Genomic DNA, 6,411 nt, shown 5'->3' with positions numbered 1-6,411 from the left:
TGATTATTGCGGGAGGGATGCATGGAGCCTCACAGGATGACACCCGAAGCCTGGCGGCTAAGTCGCCTGCACCTCCACTAACATCAATGTGTTTTTGTTCTCTCATGATACATTTGATTCTTTTTAAGTCATATAATACTTTGATTGTCACAAAATATGGTAGGGCAAGACATATCTTCATAAAGCTTAGTGTACAAACTTCCCAACCAAATAGCTTCTTTGCATGCCTCAGAAACCGTCATATACTCGACATCAGTAGTGGAACGAGATACAACAGACTGCAAAGTTCCTCTCGAACTCACAGGCCACAACACAACCACCAATGATGAAAACATAAGCTGTGAGAGATCTTCTCTTGTCTAAATCACCAGCAAAATTAGAATAGCAAAACCAACAAGTCCATCTCTAGATCTGAAAATCCACCGTACTGCTTTGCAGTGCTCTTGTCCGGGATTAGCTATGTATCTGCTAACAACACTCAATGCATATTTATCTCTGTACACCATTTGTTCTTGGACTGCATAGCGACAAAAGAATATTGGAACTGTTTATCTGATGTGGTTGCTTTTTTTTCTTTCTCAGTCGATGTCTGGCTTATCTAGGTTGTGATCTCTTAGTTCTATACTTGTTGTAAATAATGTGATATGCGCTTCTCGCATATGGAACCTGTGGTCATTGCGTAATGATATTTACTTCCAGGGCTCGGTCTAGGCTGATGTATGAGCCTTGTTGAGAAGGGAAAGTGTCCTGGTACTTATGGATGATTATGTGCAGCAATGGTCAATCATTTCTGTTGTGACACACAAATAGATGAACAAATGAATGACCACCACTAAAATAACGCCACAGACCCCACCGTCCATAGTCTAGAAGATGGCCTAAACACCAATCCAAGAAAATTACAATGCTAAATATGATAAAATAAAGCCACTCACCTGGTGCTCCATCACCTGATTTCCTACTTTCCAAGGTCCACATCACACCAATACATTCGATTCATCTAGCTAATTTCCATGTGGAGTTTGATGTCGCAGAAAATACATAACTCTAAGTTATCCCAAATACCTAAAACAATTGGTCAAAAAGGGTACAAATCCAGAAAGAAAATAAAATATGTGGAAGCACCAAAAAGAAATTGCCCGCCTTGGGGCTCGAACCCAAGACCACAAGGTAATGAGTCTCTATGGTGTGCTACCTAGGCAGTCCTACCTTTCCAAACAGTGATCTCAGCCCCACTCGTCCTAAATCGTGGGGCTAGGATGGCTGCAGGAAAGGCAAGTTTGCTCAGGTAGCAAACAAACCATGTGCTAAGAACATTGAGCTCTACCAACTGAGCTAGGCGGGCGATGTGAACTTTTTGACAATATATCTATTATATAATTAAAAGGAAGATATAATTAAGCCCTTAGGTTCACCCATATTACCATAAATGTTTAACAACCTACGCCATTAGTTATATAGTAAGGCCTAACTATAAAAGTTAAGATTTCTATATATAAGGTGAACATCAATAGAAGAACTATAGTATTAGTTGTCCATATATGTCATATATGTGCCCTACAAAATCTATTTTTAGATGGTGCCCTACAAAATCTTGATAGGACTAAAAAAGTATAATTGATATGGCTCTGCAACTAAAGAGAAAATTTCCTATGGATAATGACTGGGAATCTAAATTTCCTATGGTGTTTGTCCGTGCTCTACCTCGTATTGAGGCTATATCAGACCACACACCCATTATCCTAACTACTAGTTTTCCACAACCACAACATAGATGCAAGTTCAAGTTTGAACTTGGGGGGTTGCTTCGGGATGGCTTCCATGACATGGTCAAGGAGGTGCGGGTGAAACCGGTGGCCGGGCATACCCCAATGCACAAATGGAATAACAAAATGCGTGCATTACTCAAATTCCTTGGTGGTTGGGCTAGGCATACGGTGACTATCTGAAAAAAGGACAATCTTCGTCTTTTATCTATATATCATTGATGAATTAGATGCTTTGGCAGAGGTTAGACCTCTATCTGAGCATGAAATCGAGATCAAGTGTCATTCGAATCCACTGATAGCTAGCATGCTGCATGAAGAGGAACTCAAATGGTACCAACATTCTAACTCTCAATTTATCCTAAAAGGTGAATTGAATACTAGATATTTTCATGGAGTTGCCAATGGCAAACACCAAAATAAAATTATTCATTCCCTACAACAGGAAGAGGGCACGATTGAGGGGTATGATCAACTTAAATGTTATATCACTAATTATTATAAAAATTTGTTCAAAGCCCGAGAGGATGGAATTTTTTTGATGGATGAGTCTCGAATAGATGACATCCCCCAGGTCTCTGATGGGGAAAATGGCCTTCTAACAGCCCCATACTCCAAGGAGGAAGGTAGAAACGCGGTTTTCCTAATGGAGCACAACAAAGCCCCGGGTCCGGATGGTTTTCATGCTGAGTTCTATCAGAACTTCTCGGAAGTCATCAAACCGGATCTCCTACTTTTGTTTAGCGACCTACATGTTAGCCAACTCGAATAGTTTCTCTTAAACTTCGGTGACATTATTTTATTACCTATGGTTAATGAGGCTAAAAAATACAACAATATAGACCTATTTGCCTCTTTAATGTTAGTTTCAAAATATTCATGAAGGTTGCGACTATTAGGCTAAATTCGGTTGCTAAACATGTGATTCGTCCTTCACATTCTGCTTTTCTGCAAGGCAGACACATCCTAGAGGGAGTTGTTATCCTTTATGAAACAGTCCATAAATTACATCGGAAAAAGGTTGAATGGGGTGGTACTCAAAATAGACTTTGAAAAAGCTTGTGACAAAGTCAAATGGCCACTTCTTTAACAGACTCTCAGAATGAAAGAATTTTCTGCAGTGGTGCACTATTAATTTTATCAGCATTCGAGCAACTCTTAGGTCTTAAGATCAATTTTCATAAAATTGAATTGTTTTGTTTTGATGAGGCTCAAGACAAGGCCCAACTATACACTGAACTGTTCGGATGCGGGTAGGGCCAGTTTCAGATCACATATTTGGGGATACCGATACATTATCGAAGATTCACAAATGCTGAATGGAAACAATTCGAGGAGAGACTGGAAAAAAGACTTAGCAATTGGAGAAGTAAACTACTGTTTCTGGATGGAAGATTGGCCCTCATAAATTCAGTACTAAGTAACATGGTACTATATATGATTTCCATCCTGCAATTGCCGAAAGAAGTTTTTACATAGATTGGAGTATTTCTGATCAAGATTCTTTTGGCAAGGAGATAGCGAGAGAAATAAATATTGACTAGCTAAATGGAGTGTGGTTTGCCATCCCAAAGGCCAAAGCGGGTTGGGCATTCATGACCTTGAGATTAAGAATAGGGCCCTCCTCGACAAATGGTTGTTTAAATTATTGACGAAAGACGGTGTATGGCAAACCCTCTTGAGGGGGAAATATGGGTTCCAAGGTGGTATCCCAACTATATTGGAAGCTTGGGGATTCTCACTTTTGGGCAGGTCTAATAGCTACGAAGAAATATTGCTTCACTTATGGATCCTTGTGGATTAAAGCCGACTTAGAAATTAGATTATGGGAGGACAAATGGCTAGGAAATGCCACATTCCAGAAACAATATCTGGTTCTTTACAACAATGTGTGTCACAAGGGTGATACTATCGCCACGGTAATGCAATCATTTCTGCCAAATGTGAATCAGAAGAGATTTAATTGGACCCAGACTCGAATCGTGGTACATCCTGCTCCAACAATTGTCCACTGTGCAATTGTAATCCAGTCTATGTGCCAGTTGATAATAACAAAAATATCTGAAAGATGAAGATACCTGTTAAGAATAAAATCTTTGCGCGGTATCTTCGTCGTGGAGCCATTCTTACTAAAGACAGCCTTATTAAGAGAAATTGGCATGGAAGTTCGCAATGTGTCTTTTGTAACCATGATGAGACAATAAAACATTTATTCCTCCAATGCAAATTGGCCCGTTTTATATGGTCAGTCATCTAGATAGATTCTGGCTTGTATCCTCATAGTGTTGCTTATGTATTTGGCAGCCGGTTACATGTGATAGATCACATGTTTAGAACTCTTCTTAGGGTGGGAGCGCTTGTCGTTAATTGGTCGCTTTGGCTATGTCGAAATGATAAGATTCTTAACGATAAAGTACTTCTCTCATGTAGGTTATTTACAAATGTACCGGGACTCTTCGTTTATGGTCCTCTTTATAACATGTGGATAATCGAGACTTGTTTATGAAGGTGTATGCATGATTGGAGGATACGGCAAGTGATACTTTTACCCTACATGGGTGGCAACATAATCTTAGGATTGGTCCACCTCCGTTTTAGGTGTTATACAGACTCTACATGTTTCTTTGTATTTCACTTTATTATTTTTTGTTTATGCGAGAGGAGTTTGTTTGTCCGTATGCAATTTAGTTATGCAGAGGCCAGGTGTAATGCTTAAACCTTTTAAGTAATAAATCGTCTCTTTTCAAAAAATCTAAAGAGAAAACACATCACATCTTATATCCTTGCTTTGTAGATTCAGAGTATTAAATATTGCTACTATTATCACTAAGCTAGCTACGTGGCAGACAAGGTATTTCTGGTCGCGAATTCAAATGAGCCGTCCTGAATAGTAAACTTTTTTAAAAATAGTAAAAAAAAAGAAACATTTTGGCAACAAACATTGACGAATTCAAATGAGCCGTCCTGAATAGTAAACCTTTTAAAAAATAGTAAAAAAAGAAACATTTTGGCAACAAACATTGACGAATTGTCTATATACGTACAAGTTTTCATGTAGAAAAAAAAATCCTAAATGCTCTGGGCAAAAAACCGATGCTTCAAAAAGACTACTCTTGAAAGCATTTTTGGAGCATTGATTTTGTTTCCCCCCTAACAGTACTGTCAGTACATATGATTTTCTTCTCGAATATGTGCAGATACACAGACAATTCTTCAATGTTTGTTTAAAAAACTTTGATTATTTTGATTTCTTTTATTTTTTTGGATTTACTGTTCATCACGGGTGCATTTGAACTCTTGAGCAGAAAACTACTTTCGCTAAGTAGCTGGCTATTCATCTTTACTTATGTACTTGATTGCAATGTGTGTACGTTAGATCAATACATTTCTTGAGCTTTGATCAATCATCTCCTGTATCACTAAGCTCCCTGGGAAAAATCGCCCTGGAGCGATTCAAGCACCGATTGGCCCTGTGCCTTCGATTTTGACCGAGTCGTATGTTTCTGTGATCTGGGTCTGGTGTGAGCTGAGAGTTTTGTGGGCCTTTTTGGTGAGTGTTGGGTGATACGTGTCAATTCCACGCGCCGGTCTGTTGTCGACGGATGTAGAGGTTGGCTGGGGAGTGCCTCGACAGAGCGGAGAGGTGAGCTAGGTGCAACGAAAAAAATAGCGCGCTACAGCAAAATAGCGACGACCTTAAAATATGCTATTAGCGAGAACATTGTACACCGATATATTTAGCGAGACAATTCTCAATACGCTATAGCGTGCTATTAGCAACACTATAGCGCGCTATTTTTTTTAATGGCGTTGCACCGTCATCTTCGCCATTGGAGGAGCTCGGACGCCGAGGCGCTGTGTGCCGCTGCCGTTGGGTGAGTATTCAATCAATCTACCCACTAGGAGGAGATCCATGCTATCAGAAGAGTCATCTTGCATCTACGATCTGATCTCATGTGGGAGGCCGATCCGGCAGCCTGGGCTCACCGCCATCTGGATCCCGCCACCACGAGCTGACCAGCATTGGATCGGACGGTCCCGGGACTCGCCGCTGAGGACGACAGGCATAGGAGGCGCGGCGTGCGGCAGCAGCAGAAGCGCGGTGAAGGCAAGGCTTGAGATATGTGGCAGGGGGCGCGTGTCTGCTACGGCCGCGAGCGTGGCTGGGCCACGGCGGATGCACACGGAGGATGGCTCAGTGCATGGTGAAGTGGGACGACGCGGTCGCGTCGGGTTCGTTCGGTCCGATGCGCCGTGTACACTTACAACAAACGGTCTGACTATATCACATCTCTCACATCTAAGCATCTTCAACAATGGCTGTAAAAAACGCGCGCGGGTAAAAGTGGGTGTTGGCGCGCGGGGCGGTTTCGCGCGCTCCAGCGGGCGCGAGAAACTCAGGCGCGCACGAAAAAGCGGCAGGGCGCGCGCTAGTTTTGGCGCGCGGTGTCCGGCGCGCTTTATAAATGCAGCGCCGCCACATGCCCTCCCACCGCTTTCCACCTCGCCACGCGCCCTCTGCCGCTTTCTCCCCACTGTTTCTCGCCTCACCGCTGCCGGGGAGTTTCGGGCTACCGCGGCGTCTGCGGGCGCCTCTCCAGCGCCTTCTCCGTCGAGATCCGGTCCGGCGTGATGCGCCTCGGCC

At 42.4% G+C, this 6,411-nt stretch overlaps 1 non-coding gene across 1 annotated transcript; it reads right to left on the bottom strand.

Moving 5' to 3' along the window:
* Positions 1-1,136: 1,136 nt before the first annotated feature.
* On the bottom strand, positions 1,137-1,345 carry TRNAK-CUU. Its single transcript has 2 exons — positions 1,309-1,345; positions 1,137-1,172 (listed from the first exon to the last, which is right to left on the bottom strand). It is a non-coding gene; the product is annotated as a tRNA-Lys (tRNA).
* Between the last annotated feature and the right edge of the window lie 5,066 nt (positions 1,346-6,411).

The sequence above is a fragment of the Triticum dicoccoides genome, chromosome 3B (genome assembly GCF_002162155.2).
Source record: "Triticum dicoccoides isolate Atlit2015 ecotype Zavitan chromosome 3B, WEW_v2.0, whole genome shotgun sequence".
NCBI lineage: Eukaryota > Viridiplantae > Streptophyta > Magnoliopsida > Poales > Poaceae > Triticum > Triticum dicoccoides.
Note: the sequence above shows the minus strand (reverse complement) of the source record. Positions and strands in the feature narration are given on the sequence as shown.